The sequence below is a fragment of the Fukomys damarensis genome, unplaced genomic scaffold (assembly GCF_012274545.1).
Source record: "Fukomys damarensis isolate Sample0158 unplaced genomic scaffold, DMR_v1.0_HiC HiC_scaffold_29, whole genome shotgun sequence".
Classification (NCBI taxonomy): domain Eukaryota; kingdom Metazoa; phylum Chordata; class Mammalia; order Rodentia; family Bathyergidae; genus Fukomys; species Fukomys damarensis.
In genome coordinates this window covers 29,466,214-29,485,756 of record NW_022900941.1, presented here as the reverse complement: position 1 = coordinate 29,485,756, position 19,543 = coordinate 29,466,214, and the positions used below count along the sequence as shown (strand labels likewise).

Sequence of the window (19,543 nt, the reverse complement as noted above, 5' to 3'; positions counted from 1 at the left end):
GGGATCAAACTCAGCACTTTGCACTTGTGAGGCAGGTGGCAGAAGCACTGAGCTAAATCCCCAGCCCTAAAATATATAAAATTTAATTGGCGTTTTATTTAAATACTGGGCTTACTGTATTTAAGTAAACCTAAATTTAAGTTTAATTTAAATGCAGAAGAACTTAAAACTCAGGACTCAAAAATAATAAGGTAAATCTATTAGGTGGTATTATGAGAAAATATTACCAATGTTTGGATTTTTCAAAAATAACTTGTAGAGCAGGACTAGAATGAGCTCATTTAAGATATTAAATATAAATAACTTTATATGTATGTACCTGTGCATGCTTTATATAGATACATATACACATCAACTTAATGATGTCTCTAAGAAGAGGATTAGAGGCAGGACGTTTCACTTTCTGCTGCTTTATATCTGTACACTATTATGACACATCACAACATATTTACATTACCTTTATTATTTAGAATTAGAAACAGATACTACACTTGATCTTAGCCAAAAGGCCGAGAAGTGATTAGAATCAGAAACAAAAGCATCTCCGTTTTTAGGGGGGACAAAAGAAACTACCGTCATTAAGCCATTTCTTATATAGGTTATGAATTCTTGATATGAAAACCTGAAATACAAGCTCCAAAATCTGCTGCTGATGTGATGTTGATATAGTGTTCAAAAAGTAGATTTTGGATCTTCAGATTTTGGATGCTGAACTGATAAAAGTCTATGCAAATATTCCAAAAGATGAAATCTGAAGCAGCTCTGCTCTTAAGTATTTCAGTTAAAAGATACTCAACTTAGAATAAATAGTCTGGTAAAATGTACTGTGTTGTTATATGGGTATTTTAATTTATATTGGTAATTTCTAATATGGCATTCCAGATGATATAATAACTAATTTATTCTCACTTTCAGATGTTCAACCAACAATATTTCAGCTTAAAGTGTGTCTCGAATTTTCAGTCAAGTATTTAGTCTACTTTTTTTTGTTTGTTGTTTCCAGGGATTGAATTTTGTTCCTTGCACTAGTGAGGCAGGCACCAAAACCATTGAGCTAAATCCTCAGCCTTCAGTCAAGTACTTAAATTAATCATGATCCTTACTGATTTTTCTAAAAATTAAACTATTTTAGCAGAGAGCATTTAAGAGAAAGTAATTTAGCAATGGGTACTGAAATTAAAAATCTAAATATTTAATGCTGGGGATTTATATAATGATATATATGATACATATAAATATTTACATAGCAATTGCAGTTTTTTCTCAAAAGAAACAATGACCAAACATTCATTTTATCAAGGTTATCAGAGCACTAATATAATTTAAAAATTAAATCAACAACAGGAAGCTATTTAAACAAACGATGGAACAACCATACATTATTATACAGCCATACAAAATAATAATACAGAATAAAATTAAAGAACCTGTTAGGATGTTCACAGTATGTTGTTAATGAAAAATATCAGGTAACAAAATGACATTTATAACACGAACTCATTTAAAAAATAAGATATGGAAAAAGATCTGGAGGATAAGATCCAAAACAATTACCTCTGGCTAATGTCATTACACGTGATTTTTATTTTCCTGTTTTTTTTTTTTCCTTTGATATTTTCTCAAAGAAGAACAGTTAATATTTTGCAATAACAAAATTAGTTTAAATAGAAAATCAAATGTGTGTGCTGTGTCATAGTTACCATATGGTATGGGAATGCATAGTTAACTTCAGATTATTCAGACAGAAAAAACAGTACAAAAACAAAGTGATAGGCACATCACTTATATATTTAGTTGCACCATCTTATCTGATTAAACTTTTCCTTGCAGCCACTTCCATGCTGAAATGGCCATTCATAGTAGAACAAAGTATATGGAGGCTATTTACATTCCTCTGGATAGAAAACAAAATGAAATTGTTCCAGCACACATGTCATTTTAAGCTCCTCTCCCCTTGCCTCCAACAAAAATGGGGTATCAACATTTCAGACTACTCGAAGCTGTTAATAGCAAATGCTAACATATCAATAGTGTACATTTGAGAATAGGTAGTATAACTAATAGAATCTTTCACAATGTAATATTCTCAGCAGATGAAATATAAAGTATGTGCTATTATATAAGCAAAAGGGAAGTATCAGCACTAGATCACTGGGTGATTGTCAAGATAAACAGAAGCTGCAAATAGGGAAGGGAGGAGGGGGTGAAGGGAGGGCAGGGACAAGGGGAAAAACTGAGAACCAAGACCTGTCATGTAAAGGTACAAGATCCCAATGATGAATGTAACTGTACTGTATACCTAAAATGTACCAATAAACTCAACGAGGAAAAAAAAAGAAGAAGCTGCAGATCATAGCACCTATTTCTCAGTGCCACCTGTACCTCAAAAGTTAAGAGTCTTTGTGATTTGGGAATCAAGACGTAAACTATAGTTTGGGAGCAAACAACAACAGAAGGCATATAATAATGGGAGAAAAGGCTCATTTTGTGCTACAGTAGAAGTAATATGGTGACTGTCACCTGGTCTAATGAAATTTTTAGAAGCTCAAACAGACCCGGATGTATAGATGCCCAAAGGAATTCTTGCGTTTTACAGCTCAAAACTATACCTCCTAGGATTTCTGAGTCCAAATTGAAAGAAACTTTTTTTTCCAAGTTCAGCATTACAGTATGCCGAAGGAGACTGACAAGCTGTGAAGAGAATATTATAAGAATTAGCTTTATATAAAACTTAGGTATAATTGGGTGTCAAAGTAAATAATAAATGACAAATACTTAAAAATTCTAAATTTGTTCAGAGAAGAAATACCACTCAAGACTATTTTGATTAAGTACTGGAAACCATGAATTGCAAAGTGCTGATTGTTCATTCTTATTTTATTTTGCATTGTGTTAAAAATTCATATGGACACTCACTTTGCACTAAGTAGAAAGTATCTAATACAAAGCTTTGCTAGGCCATTTTAATAAAATGTTTCAAGAAAAACTGATAAACTGAATAGTTTAAAAAAATAAAAAATAGCTAGGTATGGTGGTGCTCATCTGTAAATACTGTATTATGTAATAAAATTTATAGTCTTTGTCATTTGTCTCCAAAGATTCCTAGGAAAAATTCTGGTTACACTGGTTGGGTTTTTCTTTGTTTTTCAATTTAAAAGCCATTCATTTTTTTTGCCCTCTGTCTACCTGAATCAATTCTAAACTCTTCTTGCTCAGTTTTCACATCACTGACACTTTGCAAGAATCCAGGCCAGTTTTCCAGTCTGTTCTACAATTTGAATGTGTCTAGCTAATTCTTCACAATTAGATTTAGGTTAAGTATTATTAGCAGGAATAGGAACAAAATAGTGTCTTCTCCTTCTGAGGCTCATCACATTATAATAAACATGAAGTCAGACTGTCCTTTACTGGGGCTGCAAAATTTAATCTTTTGGTTAATAGGCTATCTACCAGATTTTATTTAAAGGTATTTTTCCTTTCTACTTACTAAGCAAACTGTGATATGATATTTTGAGACCACGTAAATAGCTGTTTCCAAAAGTTTAAGTATTTTTGTTTGTTTGTTTTATTTTGAGACAGGGTCTCACTGTGCAGTTGAGACTGGCCTGGAAGTGACTATGTAGCCCAGGCTGGTCTCAAACTCACAGAGATCCCCTGCCTTAGCCTCGTGAGTGCTGGGATTACAGGTGTGAGCCACCAAGCCTGACAGTTTTTTAAGAATTTTAGCATTAATTGATAACTGTCACCTGAGCCAATTTCTTCAACTGTTGCAAATAAAGGTGGTTTACTATTTCCATTACTCTTTCTACATTCATTAACTGGCATTTTGAAAAGAAGATTTTTCTCTTCTCTCTAATGTCTTCTAAGTATCAGCATGAACTCATGGATTACTCCTTTTAATTCACTGTGATATTATCTACTTTTCATATTATTTGCTTTGACATTCCAAAAATAATGACCTATTTCAAAACAGAAGTCACTGATATTTCCAAAAATAAAATCCTATTAGAATCATTCCATCCAAACTAAGAAATCAAATAATGAAAGTAATTATTAGCACTATATTTAATAATGATCACAAATTTTTTAAAAACGCAAAACAAAACAAACAAAATGAACGAATACTAGACAGACAGAAAATATTACTATAAAATGATCACATACTAAGAAATGTAGAGCAATCTGCTCAGAAATTATAAATATGTTAAATAAAATTTTCACACATAAGTTAAATATTCTAAAATAATACCACCAAGTAATAAGTGGTTAGAAAACACAAAACAGGAAAGTAATTTATTTCAAACCAAGATAAACCTGAATTATTTAGATTGTAATATATTTAGAAATGCATCAAATTTTTATGATGACAACCATTAAAATTAGTTGGGAAATATAAGTCATGACTTAAAAATGTCATGTTCTCGAATCTGAGGCCATAGTAAGATAAAATGATTTTTTTTTCAGTTAAACATAGTATATTAAACCTATTCATCTCTGCTTTTTTCTGAGCCACTATTTAAATGGCAGTAAAAGTATTTTAAAATTATAACAGTACAAGGGAAAAAAGTAGATAAAAACAGGTAAAGAAGTCAATAACATTTTGGAATTGGTTTGATTAAAGATAATCTGAGCAGTGAGGCGCCTGAATGAAAGAAAAGGATTGAGGGTTTGTGGGAGAAAGGAAAGGCTAAAGAGGGGAAGAAAGAGAAAGAGAGGAGAAAAAGAAAGGGAGAGGCAGGGGAGAAGGAAAGAAAAAGAAGAGGGTGGTGACAAGAAAGACAAACAAGAAGAAAGCAAGTCCACTGGGAATCTCAGAAAATTTTGAAGAACTGTTCTTCTGGATATGGTGCTACAGAGGAGCTCTTTAAGTGGAAGAGTGTGGTAGGAGGTCGTGGCTGCCTGTAGCAACTGTCCGATTTACTCTCTGGAGCCAACGTGAAGGATTATCTCCCCAAGGCTGAATCACAGCAGACGTGGATTCAGAGATGTCAAGAAGAGTTGAGAGGAGGGTGAAGTATCTTGTATAACAAAAAGGATTGAGCAATGGATTATGATGCCATCACTCTACAAGAAAACAAACTCCCAGAGAACAGCACAACTTATCAAAAATGATAAAACAGCATAAATTTAGAAAATGAATGTTAAAAGGTAGAGTTGAAGAAATCTCTCATGAGGTGTTTCAAAGTGACAGAAAAATGGAATAGGGTGAAAAGATAAGGCTATTAGATGTGATGGTTTAAATCTGCAACGTCCTACAAAAGTCTTGTGTTCAGAGATGGGACTTTTGGAAGCTGACTAGATCATGTTTCCTGTATTTATCAGTAGATTGCTCCACTTAGGAGTAGATGATTATGCTGTTTGAAAGTGGAGCCTGGTCAGAAGAGCCAAGTGACTGGGGTAACATGACCTGGAGGCATGATCTGTAAAGGTATAATGTTGTCCATGGCTCCTCCTCTCTCTCTCTCTCTCCCCCTCTCTCTCTCTCTCTCTCTCTCTCTCTCTCTCTCTCTCTCTCTCTCTCTCTTCCTGACCCAGTAAGCTGAGCAGCTCTTCTCTGCCAGGCCCTTTAACCAGTCTCCTTTTGCTCTGGAAGCTGGAGCCAGCAGACTATGCACCAAAACCACCGAAACCATGAGCCAAAGCAACCTTCTCCTCCTTTGTTTCCAGTGTCAGATATTTTCTCCCAGTGATGGGAAAGTTGACTGTTACAGAGGACCAGTCTAAGAGGATCAAAACCTAATTAAGTGTGAAAAAAATGTGCCACAGCATCACCAACAACAAAACTAGGAGACAAGAAAGTACACAGATATATGGATTAAGAAAATAAAATATAAGGTTGTCATCAAACTGGTAATTACAAAACCATATATAAACATGGAAATATACTTTTAAAATGCAAAGAAAAAGCAAGATTGTATGATTCTGATTAGAATCAGAAAAACAATTTGTGCCAGGCATGGTGGCACATGCCTATAATCCCAGCACTCTGGAGGCTGAGGCAGGAGGATCACTACGAGTTTAAGGGCAGCCTGAGCTACATAGCAAATTCAAGACCAGTCTGAACTACATACACAAAGAAAAGAAAAGAAAAGAAATCTGCAAAAATGAAATTATGTTAGAGAATTGGTACTGTAAATTATTAAATGTCTAATTTAAGAATTATGTGGCATGCTATCTAATTTTAACAATATTTAGATCATTGTAAAAAAAGGGAAAAGAAAATGTTATAGAATTATATAAAATTTCTTTTCCAGGAGATATTACTTTTAATCTTCATTAAAAACACACAGCTTGAGGTGTAATTAATATACACAAAACCACATTCTAATATGAAGACTTTGATGAGTTTTGATACTTTTAATCATTTGAGAATATTATATAATCGGTTTTAAAATTTTATTTGTATATTTTAGTTGGTAGTCATTTCCCCCTCACCAACTTACCATTAAGATTCCTGTGATAAACATACTTCAAAGGTATCATTTAAATTTCTATTTAGCATTTTATTAGATGGACAGTTCACATTTGTGATTACATATTTCCAACACCCTAATTTTCTATAAAAAGATGCAATGACCACTATTATGTTTAAATCTCTGTATATATCTTTAATTATTTTTATAAATTTTTGGTAGTGAAATTTACATCTCACAAATGTAAATATTTTCACAATTTAGACATATTTCCAAATTGATCTTCATGAGAACTGTAGCAATTAATATCCTTGCCAATAAATACATCGGAATTCTGAGTGCATAAATCTACTGGCTTTCAAATGCTATTTTATCCTTTTCTACTCTGAAAGGAAAAATTGATTTTATCAGCATTACAAGTAAGTTTGAATACATTTTGCCCAATGACACATTTCTTCTTTAAGAAGTGTCTGTCTGCTAATATCCTTTGTTGAGCTATTTCTCCAAGCATATGTTTTGAATCAATTAGGGATTTTGGTCTTGCTTTTGGAATTTACAAGCTTTATATTGTGCTTCTATTTCTTATCATATAAGTACCACTTAAAAATAACTGAAATAGCTGGGCATATTGGAGCATGCCTGTAATCCCAGCACTCAGGAGGCTGAGGCAGGAGGATTGCTGCGAGTTCAAGACCAACTTGGTCTACATAGAGAGTTATAGGTCAGCCTCAACTGCATAGTGAGACTCTGTCTCAAAAAACCCAAAACAAAAACAACATCAACAACAACAACAAACCCCCCCCCCAAAATCTGAAATATTAGATAAAGTATTCTTTAAAAAAAAAAATCTTGCTATGCAGTTCAGGTTGGTCTTGAACTCACTATGTAGGCCAGGGTAGCCTAACATTCACAGTGAACTACTTGCTTCAGCCTCCAAGTTCTGGGTTTACAGATGTGTGTGACCATACCCAGCTTACCAAACAAACAAACAAACAAAAACAAGCAAAAAACACACAAAAAAAACAAAAAAACAAAAAAACCCAAAACCTCTTAAATATACCTATGAAGTAATAAAAAAGTAAGGGATAGGGATCACAAGATTTAAATGAAGACTGGTATTAAAAATGCTAAGACCTTATTTTTATTTTTTACTTTGATAACATTTGCTAAATAAGGTGAACTTAGGTATTAAATTTGCTGCCTGAAAGACATCCAAAAGCCAACTCTCCACAATCATGGGATCAGAAATGTGGTTCACTTAGTGTAACAGTAAACTAGATAAAACAATGCTGATCATAATAATAGCAAACACAGAGATTACTGTGTTCTAGGTGGTTCAAAGACATTAATTTATTTCTGACAAAACTATTTTAACAGTACCATTATAATCCTTATATCTAGTCACTTACAGGCAAAAATATTAAATAATGTCTTCAAGATTAGCATTAGAACCAAAATGCAGATTTTGACAGTGTCTAGAGACAACACTATGCCAATCCTCTGACCCTTGCCTCAGGCTCTTTGCCCTATAGGAAACGGCAAGGAAAACTGCCTGTCCAAAATTTTGGCGGTGGCTGGATGAAGAAAAAATTCACTCTGAGAATTGAAAACTGTAAGGTAGCCCTCACTGAAGTCGGAATCCCTACAGCTTATTAAGGACACAAATTATGCCAAGAATTCAAAGTGGTCCTATATTAATAGAATCGTACTCTTCTAAGGCACCACCTGATAGAAATAAGTTTTTTCTTGAAAAATTCACTTTTATTACAGGTACAGAATATTTTCACACATTAAGTTTAAAACAATGATCAATTCAAAATGGGATAAAATCACATAAATTCATTTAAAAACAGGGTACTTTATATGAAATATACATATGGCAGAATCCTAAGAAGTTAGCAGGTATTAGAATTATAATGATATATAGCATACACATAATAGAACTTCAATGTAGCTATAGAAATAATTAAATTACTGGAACGGGGAAGTGGATAAACTATGCCAAATACATATTTTGTTTGTTTGTTTGTTTTTCATGCCAAATACAGCAGACAGCAGTGAGAGGTAAGGAGCATGGAAAACAATGTGAAAATATCTATCATATCCCTAAATTAGAATCATAGCAAAGAAAGAAAGAGTGGATGCTATACTGGAATAGACAAAGACTGCAAATTTTCCATATGTGATGAAAAAACCACAATTCAAGTGTCCAATAACTCCAGAATTCCAATGAATCAACCTGATAGAGCAGGTCTCTCTAATCCTAGTACTCCTGGAGGCTAATGCAGGATACTTGCGAATTTGAGCCCAGCCTGGCCAATTTAGGTTAGCCAGATCCTGTTTCAAGACTAAAAATTATAAAATGGGTTAGAGACGTAGCTCACTGTAAAGGCCCTGCATTCAATCTCCCAGAGAGAAAGTGGGGAGAGTGTGAGCGAGCAGAGGAGAAGGAAGAGGAGGAGGAGGAGGAGAAAAGGAGGGAGGGAGACTATGAATATGAGAGAATTCCATGAATCATCATCATCATCATCATCACCACAACAGTAAAATCAATATACAATAGTGAAATGCAGTAAGATCAGAGAAAAGACAAGGACTCAAAAGTAAATAATCAAAGGGACTGATAGATGACCTTCAAAGGACTGAAAGGCTAATAACTTAATTCTTGAAAGAAATAGAAGTCAAAAAGATAGTGACATTAACAACTCAAGGGCCAGGATTTAGTCCAGTGGTTCTGCTGCCTGCTTGCACAAAGTCCTGCATTTGATCCCCTGTACCAAAAAACAAACAAACAAACAAACTGCTCAATACACTAAAAGAAGTTCACTCAGATCCTAGAATTCTACACCTCAAAAAATAAATTCTAAGGATGACAGTGCAATAAATAAGAATGTCTAGTGATAAATACTGATAGCCTTTATTAATCTAATAGCCTCACTGAATATACTTTCAGGCAAGAAAAAGAAAATCTAAAATGCTAGAGGAAAGATGAGGAAAAAGTCATGAAATGTGAGAAAATACAAGTGACACTACAAAACAATTATGATTACTTGTCATGCAATTAAATGTAACAGAATTTAAATAATGAAAAATATAAACATTTGGAAAGGGTGGTCTGATAAAATGCTGTGTTCTAAAGTCTTTTTGCAGGACTTAGTAAATCTTCACATGTGCTGAAAAGTGTAGAAAATAACATTCTTAAGATGAACAACTAAGAAGAATGCATACAAGGGCTGGGGATTTAGCTTAGTGGTTCCGCAGCCTGCCTTGCAAGTGCAAGGACCGGAATTCAATCCCCGGTGCCAAAAAAGAAAAAAGAATGCATACATTTCAAACAAATAAAAGGAAGAAACTAAAATATATGAATATATATAAGGAATGCAATAAATAAAAAAATAGTAAAGAAATGAACACAATTAAGTACTAGATGTAAACCAAAATTCAGTTTGTATTTTTTAGAAAATGGCTTTACTAGAAATAAAGGCAAGCATTAAAAACTGGTATGATTTCCTTTACCAAAAAAGATGTCAATTTCCAATGCAATATGCAGCTAATAATAGAGTTTCAAAACACATAAAATAAAACTTAATTAGAAGAAATAAATAAATACCCACAAGTGGAAGATTTTTAGTAACAGAAAAGTAAAAAGGATAATGTCACAAGAATATAAGATACAAATAATAATGATCCCATCTAATGCATGTGTGTATATATATCAAATTGTATTAATAGTTGTAGAATACATATTATTTTCAAGACATTTGCAAAATGGGACATATCCAAAATCTGATCATAGGTCAAAAGGTAAAATTTAACAACTTTCAAATAATTAATATAAAAACCACATGTACTAGAGATATTAAATTAATTTTCAATACAAAATGATAATCAGAAATAATCTTGTACTGAAAATAGGAATGCCTCTAAATTACTTAGAATGGAAACAAGTAAACATTCCAAACTACATAACAACCATAATATCAATATTATTTTTGGTATATTACAAAAAAAATAAAACAAAAGTAAAATAGAAGTGACAACAGTAAAAGTATACTCTGAACTACCTAAAAAATTAACAAATATGTGCAGAAATTTCACTAAAAGAAAAGGGTAGATTTAGAGAAGAAAGGCTGAAGGAAGGGAGAAAGAGGGTATAAAGACAGGCAGGAAGCAAAACAGCATGCACAAATCACTAATATCTCAAAATATATAACTACGGATGTTATAGACATTAAACTAATAAAAGGATATTAAGCAACTTCATGCCAATATATTTTAAAATATAGACACGATGGACAAATTGTTAGGAAATATAACTTTGTGAAACTGTCAAGATGAAATAGAAAACTGCCTAACACTATTAAAATTAATTTAACAGCAAAAAGACCTCCACACACAAACTCCAGACAGAACTGTAAAACTGAAGGACATTTTTGTTGTTATTTGCTTTTCTAAGACAGTGTCTTGTCATGTACTCCAGGCTGGCCATGGATTCAGTATGAAGCCCTGGCTAGCCTCAGCCTCACAATGATCCATCCTCCTGCCTCAAGACTCCTGAGTGCTGGGATTACAGGTGTGTGCCAACACATATGTCTTAAGGGTTTTATTGAACAACTTCTTAGCTTATTAACTTATACAATGAGCTATTATATCTCATTATATACTTCATAAGCATTATACTATCTCACAATCATTTGAGGTCTATTTAAGAACCATACATGAATGAAATTTATAAACTTTTGTCATAAAAGTGATATATAGATTTTATACTTAAATGAAAAAGTCCATAACTCTAAATATAGCCACCTTCCAAGAATCTACTGAAGGGTCAAGTTTTAAACATACAGCAATATTATTATTCAGCTACTGGCATCTCTTCTTGGCCTTTTGGCTAAGATCAAGTATATTTAGCTATTGGCATCCACTTAAACAACTAAGGTCATATTCTTTGGGAAGAAAATTGGCTGTATAAAAATGCTACAATTGCAAATCAAGAATGCAGAATAATTGTAATTATTTTAATGAATTTTTTTAAAAGAGTTAATATCTTGTATTGACATTACTGACAAAGTCATAAAATTTACCTTTAATAATAATCATTGTTGCAACAGGTTAAAGGCCCAAAGGGACAAAAATAATATTTAAAATAGGATTAAGAATAATCACTTGCTGGGGATTTAGCTCAGCGGTTCGGTGGCCTGCCTCGCAAGCGCAAGGACCTGAGTTCGATCCCCGGTACCAAAAAAAAAGAATAATCACTTGATTCAATGTTTCAGGGATAATAAATTCAAGTTTTTTCTCCTTGAAAATCAATCTTCTATGAATGCATGTTTTATAAAGTACCTGGAAATCTCTCCATACTCTATTTTCCCAGTGTGCATTCATTCAACAAAGATTTTAATGGTAACAAGGATCAGGCAGAACATTAGCTACTAAGCTATAAAGATAGAAAACAGTCAATCCCTGGTGCAACCACTATGGAAATCAATATGGAGATACCTCAAAGAGCTTGGACTAGAGGTTCCATTTGACCCAGGCATCCCTCTGCTGGGTATCTTTCCAAAAGAATTAAAAGAATCATATCACAGTGATATATGCGCACCTATGTTTATAGAGGCACAATTTGTAATAGCTAAATCTTGGAAACAGCCCATTTGCCCATCCGTTGGAAACTAGATAAAGATGTGGTTTTTCTATAAAATGGAATACTACTCAGACATAAAGAATGAGAAATTAGATTCATTCACAGGAAAATGGATATATATTGAGGATATATTCCTAAGTGAAATAAATAAGTCACACATGTGTAAATACTGAATAGATTCTCTGGTGTGAAATACTGTAACAGTATATAAGATCCTATGAGATAAATGACCATGTGAAATAGGAAGAAAAGGGCTAAAGGTGTAATAAGGGGAAAAAATGAGAACCAAGACCTGTCATGTAAAGGTACAAGATCCCAATGATGAGTGTAACTGTACTGTACACCTAAAATGTACCAATAATCTCAATAAAAAGAAAAAAGTCAAGTCTGCAGGAATCTTTTAGTGGTGGGGGGAAGGGGAGAGGAGGGAGAGGAAAGGAGGAGGGGAGGGTAGAGGGAGTGAGTGGGAGGGAGGAGAGGGGAGGTAGGAAGGAGAGATTTGAGAGAGTGGGGAGGAAGGGCCAGGGATTTAGCTTGGTGGTTCTGCTGCCTGCCTGTCAAGCGCAAGGTCCTTAGTTTGACCCCCAGTACCCAAAACAAAAGTAGACAATAGATGTTCACAGGAGATAAGCCTAATCTAAAACAAAGACATCAGGAAAGATCTCCTGAAGTGATTTGTTTTTCTTTTTTTCTTTTTGGTACCTGGGTTCAAACTCAGCCCCCTATGCTTGCGAGGCAGGTGGTGAAATGACTGGGCCAAATCCTCAGCCCTCCTGAAGTGATTTCTAAGCTGTATACTAAAGAAGGAGAGGGCGTAGGAAGAACATTGCAGGAGTAGGGGTCTCTTGGTTATTGCTGAAAAGTCTCATACTTGCAAAACCTCATCAGGCATACTAACGCTTTACTGAATTTTATATTTACTACTGAATAATGAATGCTAAAAGCAAGTCTTTATGAAATAATACAAGTCTTAATAAGTAGTATATTTTCCAATTATGTCCTAACTGTAGCAAGGAAATCTTTATTTAGGTTGAAATCAAAGTTCAGCAATTCATGTTTGACTAAAATACAATGCAATAAAATAACCTATCTTGTTTGAGTTTCCTATATTTTGGCATAGCTAGAAATTATAAGAAAAAAAAAAAAAAGCCTGAGGATGGGAAAGTTGAAATATTTGTGAAACAGAACAAAGAAAGGGCACCTCACTAAATTCTGAAATTGGGCCACCTTAGCATACAGCATATGAATAAAATAAACAGGTTGTGTGGCTTCCTGAAGATTCCCTTTCCTAAAGCCAACTCCTAGCTTTCCCTGTGTTAGTGATTGGCTTCTGGAAGTACCAGTTACATTACTACTTCTTTCTTTTCTATGACTCCAGGAATATTTACCAATGAGACATTACATTAAATATTAAGATATTTTCAAATCTGAGCTATTTTGTTAAACTAATTTTGATCTCTGTAAGAAATGGAACCCTGCCATTAAAGATGTATTTTACCTTGAAAAAGAAAAAAGCCATTGACGAAAAGCAAAATAATAGAAAGATCAAGCAGCATTTAGCAACACAGCCAGAGTTTTATTTGGCTGTTGTTGAGTAAAGAAAAACATAACACAAGTGGATAATGTACAATTTATTTTTTTCATGGAGATTTTAAAAACTTATTAGAAGGCAACAGTCTGATGTTTTACCTAATGTTATATTTTCTCATAAGCAATTTGTCAATTTCTGATTAAAGTTTTCCATTTTTCTTTTCTTTGGAAGTTTGAATGTTATGGTCTTGTACAAGATAAATTATGTTTCTCAGTTTCTTTTGAAGACTTTTTAACAAAGAGCTAAAAAAAATACCGTACATTTAGTGTACCCTTAGTACTGCCCATCCTCTGTTTTCATAAGTGTTCTACTAGTCCTATAAATGCCCTATTAAACAATCTGAATTTATATTTACATCTATTTAATTAGAACAAATATGACTTTGAGCACTCATAAATGTTAAATCAAAATAACTGAGAAACGCTGTAGAAAACCTATATGTATCAATACCATTGAATGAACAGAGAGCTAGGGCTTAGGCAGGTCTGTTTTAGAATTCTGTTGTCATGTCACAGCTATTTAATAAATAAGCTATTTTATTTCTTACAGTTGTAGCTTTATCCTTTGTGAAATAAAATAATACGTACTCCTCTGAATTTCTGTGAGGACTGAACGAGGTAAAAAAACATGACTTGACAAAAACAGAGGACACTACCATCTTTTCATCTAGGTTTTGATCAAAGTACTGGGAGACCTTTTCAGATCAGTGACTCTGAGATTTGGCAAAAGTGGATTAAAACAGTATCTGTTTAACCTTTTGCCCAGTTCAACATTGTTCCTGCAGTCTTTTTTGAGGTAAGAGGAGGATAGGATAGATTATAAAAGAGAATTTGGTATCAAGAATAGATACATGACTTTTTAAGTTTTCTTCCAATATTACTTTAGACCTTTGTCGATCACTTTAAATCAGATAAGTTAGGCAATGGTTCAAGACAGTTAAATGAAATAAGAAATATCTTAATTTCATATGTGTGGTTAAATATGTATTCACGTATGTATGTATATATATACACACACACACACACATAGAAATTCAACATACTTGTGTAGGTAGGTATCCATGTATGGATACAAACAGACACATATGAACACATGTAAAAAAACAAGTTCTATACACAAGACAATCAGGGTAAATTAAAGGAAAACAACCAGAAATGTAGTAAGTTGTGGTTCTACCTATTTGTACTGAGAGGCTCCTTGCATGTTCCTTTTTTTCTGCCTAACTTTCCATCAATGTTTTTCAACCTGGGCTACACATTAAAATTACTATGAAAAATAAAATTACTATTACTAACTTTATTTTATTTTTTATTAGTACTATGCATGTTTGTAGTACACAATGATTACATTCATTGTGGGAAGGAGGTGCATGTATATATCTTAATTCTTTTTATTCCCATTTGCATCTCCTTCCTCCCAACTCCCTCCATCTCTAGATCTCCTACCCATTTACAAAAGATCTATCTAGTACTATTGGAGCTTCTGAAACCTAAGTTATCTTAGGAAACATTCGAGACCAATTAATCACAATGCCTGGACTGTGAAGCCCAGGTACCGTATTTTTTAAGTCTCATGGGATCATTCAAATACTCTGTGAAAGTTAAGTATTTATGCCTCAGCTGTGCATGGTGGTGCACACCTGTCATCCTGGCACTCAGAAAGCTAATGCAGGAAGATCTGAATCTGAAGACAGCCTGGGCCACACAGTAAGTTCAAGGTCAGCCTGAGCTCCAGATCTGTCCCAAACATAACCAAACTGAAACAAACACAAAGAACGTCTACCTTAAATCTTGTCCACAAGGCTGTACCACAGACCCACTTCTCACAATGCTCACTAACCATCTCTTCTTTCTAGTTGCTTCATTTATGATCTATGTGCTCACAAAAAGTAAATCTATATATTGAGCTCAGCTCTCCCATCTGCAGACATGTATTCAACTCTTATTTGTGCAAATATTGATACCTTGTGTCTAACTCATCATATCCTAAACGAAAGCAGTCTCTCTTCACTAGCCTTGTAGTTCATTCCCTTTAGTATTAACCACCCAAAGGACTACTTACTAAATTACAACCATTTTACTTTTTCATTCCAGTTTGACTCTTCCCATTCTTCAAACAGACCATCATCATTGCCTAAACTGAATGACATTAGAGCTTTTTAGGTCACCTCTCACCTGCAGACTATCTCTTTTAATCCATAATATTCACTGCAACCAGAATGGTCTTTCTAAAGTGTGAACTTTATCACACTGCTATCCACACGTTACTCAAATTTTGTCACACTTTACATATTTGAGTGGCTTCTCACTGTCTTCCAAATCATTTCTAAATGCCCTAACACAGCTATAAAATCCTTCATGACCGTGCCCCTATCTACTCCTGCCCTCACATTCAATGCTGAACTATTAAACTTTCAGTTGCTGGAAGAATTTATGCTCCATTTTCTCTAGGCACTGGCATAAAAATATTATTAACTCAAAAAATGTTTCCATCTTCTTCTGGGTTTATTTAACTACTTCTTTTTCATGTGTCAATTTAAATGGTATAGTTTCTGGGGAAGTCTTTCCTTAACTGTTGAATCTGTTGTAAAGACCAGTACCTGAATTGGCATGCATCAAATACAGCTCTGTCGAGAAATGTCTGTTCATTTCAGATGCCCACTTTAGAATTGGGTCTTTATATTTGGGGGGGCTGCTTGTTTTGAGTTCTTTATATATTTTAGATAATATTTCTTTGTCTGAGGAGCAGCTGGTAAAAAGTTTTTCCCACACTGTAGGTTGTCTCTTAGTTCTGTTGATGGTTTCTTTTGCAGCGCAGAAGCTTTTTAATAAGATGAGATCCCAGCTGTTGATTCTTTCTGCTAGTTCCTGTGCTACTGAGGATTTGTTCATAAAGTCTTTTCCTATGCCAATGTCTTCCAGAGTTCTGCCTAACGTATCTTCCAGCAAGTTGTGTTTTTGTTTTTATATTTAGATCTTTAATCCACTTGGATTTTAATTTAGTGCATGGTGACAGATAAGGGTCTCATTTTAATCTTTTGGAGGTTGAGATCCAGTTTTTCCAACACCATTTACAGACATTTCTCAGACAAAGAAATAAAAGCAGCAAGTAAATATATGAAAAAATGCTCCACATCACTGGTTATTCAAGAGATGCAGATGAAAACAACACTGAGATTCCACCTCACCCCACAAAGAATGGCTGCTATCAAGAAATCACACAATAACAAATGTTGGCGTGGTTGTGGGGAGAAAGGAACCCTTCTCCATTGTTGGTGGGAGTGCAGACTGGTGCAACCACTATGGAAGTCAATATGGAGATACCTCAAAGAGCTGGGACTAGAGGTTCCATTTGACCCAGCCATCCCTCTGTTGGGTATCTTTCCAAAAGAATTAAAAGAATCATACCACAGTGATATATGCACACCCATGTTTATAGTGGCACAATTTGTAATAGCTAAAACTTGGAAACAGCCCATCTGCCCATCAGGTGGAAACTGGATCAAGAAGATGTGGTTTTTCTATAAAATGGAATACTACTCAGCCATAAAGAATGAGAAAGTAGATTCATTCATAGGTACATAGGTACATTTTGAGGATATACTCCTAAGTGAAATAAATGAGTCACACATATATAAATACCAAATGGTTTCTCTGGTGTAAAAAACTAAAATAGTACTCAAGATCCTAACGGGACAATTAGCAACGTGAAATAGGAAGAAAAGGACCAAAGGTGTAGGGACAGTGAGACGGATAGGGAAAGGGGAATGAGGGAAAAGGAAAAAAATATGAGAAAATCTAAAAATGGAATTAAAGTGTTTGAAGGTGGGGAGGGGAGGAGGGGGTGAAGGGAGGGTGGGGACAAGGGGAAAAAATGAGAACCAAGACCTGGCATGTAAAGGTACAAGATCCCAGTAATGAATGTAACTGTACTGTCTACCTAGAACGTACCAATAAATTCAATTTAAAAAAATACAGCTCTTCTATATGTCCAGCCTGCCTTCCTGTTATGCTGGAGAAAAAAGTTGATTTCTGGTCAGTAACATGTAGTGGGGGAAATCTGAAATCACCTACAGGATTGGTCCTTTAAAATATCCTTTGAAGTCGCCCAATTCTCCCTCCCTTATTACGGCAAATTAGGAAGCCATATACTTCTGCAAGATGGAAGAGGGCTGGCTACATACTATGAATGGGACTTGACTTGAGGGAAAAAAAATTTCTTGTATGATAAATTCTGAAGAGTTTAGGGTTATCTGGTTATCACAGCTTAGTATAGCCTACTTTTAATAACAATACAGAGCTTTGGCTAGCCACTTATATGTTTCCATCATTTAGTACAATTTGTTGGTACTTACCTACTGTCCTGATAAAACTGTAAGTTTCCTATGGAAAACTTTATGGCCTCTGTCATTCACTGGCTTATTACTAGAATCTAGCAACATGCTTGAAACATAGAAGGCAAAGAGAAAATAGGTGCTACCTGAATTATGGATCAATATAATCCACATTAATAAGTTGAACTGCCATTATGAATTAATGCTGCATACTGTATAATTTATCTGCTAGTATTTTCCCAAGCCTTTTCCTTTTTGTTAAAAGCAGCTATAAATTAAAAAAAATTTTTGGGGGGTGTTCTAGGGATCAAACTCAGGTCCTTGCATTTGCGAGGCAGGTGGCAGGGCACCACTAAGCTAAATCCCCAGCCCAACAGCTATAAATTTTGTATCTTATTTATATATTCTTTTTCACATACCTTTATTATATAGCATTATTATTCATTCATCAAAAAATCTATATAATATTCCCTTATTATGCAGCTAGTTATTACCAAATATTGGACATTTAGGTAGCTTCCTGTCAGCAATTTTAGATGAAATATCATTTCTATCCTTATTAACTTATATTTGAGTAATCTCTCTCATGTTTAAAGGTTTCCTTTTCTGATACTGCAGTTTCCTTAAAAGCTTGAATTCTTTCATAACATTATTCTAACTTTTTTTTTTTTTTTCAGTACTGGGATCGAACTTAGGATCTTGCCTTTGCGAGGCTGGTGGTGAAACCACTGAGCTAAATCCTCAGTTCTTGACTTAACATTCTTACATCATTATGGTATGCCTCACTATGTTTCTCAAATAGAATAAATATTGGTAATGCATATTCTTATTTTAAAGGAAACTAGTTATTGTATTAACAAGACATTTGAGCAAACAAATACAAGCCCGATGACATTACAATTAAAAAGAACTGAAATGGAAATAGGCATTGACTGATGGATGATTCATTCCCTCCTTCTCTCCCTTTCTCCCTCCCCAATACCTGGAAGACCACTGAGGATTTTTTTATTTCTTCTTTTTTCTAATACTGGGGACTGAACTCAGGACCTTCCGAGGCAGGCAGCAGCAACACTGAGCCAAATCCCCAGCCCTACCTCTGAGGTTCTGATCCTAAGAACAAGAACCAAGGAAAGCACAATGGCATATTGTCAGGAGATCTAGATTCAATCTGGACAGTAGTTTACACCCTGCCTCTATTGTTTTCTTTTGCTTTGTCTTCATATAATTTGCTTTTAAATATTCAAAAACATGTTGAAAGAAAGAAAATGGAAAAACTTTAAGTATTAAACTGATTATACAAGGTTAACTGACTTCTCTGTAATTAAAACTTGATACTATTGTTCTTTTACTCTTACCAGTTTTTTTTTTTTTTTTTTTTTTGGTACCAGGGATCGAACTCTGGTCCTTATGCCTGTGAGGCAGTTGCCAGAACCACTAAGCTGAATCCCTGGCCCTTAACTCTTATCAATATTTGAATCAGTTTTTCTACAATTATCTTATAAAAAGAAAAGGAACCTCAATTTCCCCCTTTCGACATATAAAATTATTTAAGGCGGCTTTAT

At 34.3% G+C, this 19,543-nt stretch overlaps 1 long non-coding RNA gene and 1 pseudogene across 1 annotated transcript in view; both read right to left on the bottom strand.

Moving 5' to 3' along the window:
• Positions 1-19,543, bottom strand: part of LOC109117930 — a 199,650-nt gene that overhangs the window by 110,334 nt on the left and 69,773 nt on the right. The window lies entirely within an intron of this gene.
• LOC117283695 lies at positions 375-521 on the bottom strand (annotated as a pseudogene).